The following is a 1,094-nucleotide window of genomic DNA, read 5'->3' on the forward strand; positions in this document are numbered from 1 at the left end:
TAAGCTCTGGCGGACTTGGTTCTATGGTAGGTCTTAAAGGGTTAAATATATAACGTTGGTACGTGTATTCCGTTACTCCCCAACACTGCTAATGGTCATTGATTAGTGGTCTTTGACCAATGAGCTTTGATCAGTGGTTGTGGATCAATGGTTAGGGGAATTTACATATTAATGATCAAGGAACTGACCTCCCAGCCCATTGTTCATGGAGTGGTGCTAGTTTCAGTCATTATGCAAATGTTATGTTTATAAGATTGGGGAAACCTGCAGTCATCTGAGACTGAAGAAGTTACTTGGATGAGTGACAAAACATTTCTCCCACTAAAGATGCTATGTCCAGGTAAACAGAATCAACTTTAGGGGATTTACTTACCTGGATGATTGAGCATGCATCAAGACATATTACAGAAATACAATGACTGACAGAGGACTTGCATCTATTATGATACTAGACCTGATGCAGAGACTGAATTGTAAGATTTTCAGGGTTAGAGGGAGTAATGTGCAAGTCCTGGCAATGTCAGCAGAAGCAAATAAGGCAGTGTATACAATGTGCCATTCAGCACATAAGTAATCAAATAGTTTCTTCAGCAGTGGTGGAGACCAAAACAGAAGTAAAATGACATGGAACATTTAGAGATACAAATACAAATAATGGAGGCTAATATTGTTCTCTGTCTTTGAGATGCATGAAAAGAAAACTTCCATCATGTTTCCCAGATTAACTCCAGATGCACTTGGGTTGTAATAATGTGATCACAAATGTTTTTCCGTTATTATTCCTCAAAGTTGCAAAGAGATGTTTTGTCTAGTGATGGGATTTCCAGCTCTTTTTAGAGAACCGGCTCTCTTATATTTTTGCTCTTTTTTTTCTCTATAAAATAGTTGTTGTTTTTTTGGTTTTTTGAATCATTCATCTTAGCAGTGGGATTTACATGAAAAGGGAAACAAATTAAGTTTGAGTGAAAATGTAAAATTTTTGCACTCTGATCAACTGACTCAGTGAATCAAATGACTCAAAACAACTGATTCACTTTGGTGAGTGACTCATTAACACTCGATTCAGTAAAAAGAATCAAATTTACCATCACTAC

Source organism: Haplochromis burtoni, unplaced genomic scaffold (genome assembly GCF_018398535.1).
Source record: "Haplochromis burtoni strain Fernald_Lab_line unplaced genomic scaffold, NCSU_Asbu1 Contig_914, whole genome shotgun sequence".
NCBI classification, from domain to species: Eukaryota; Metazoa; Chordata; class Actinopteri; order Cichliformes; family Cichlidae; genus Haplochromis; species Haplochromis burtoni.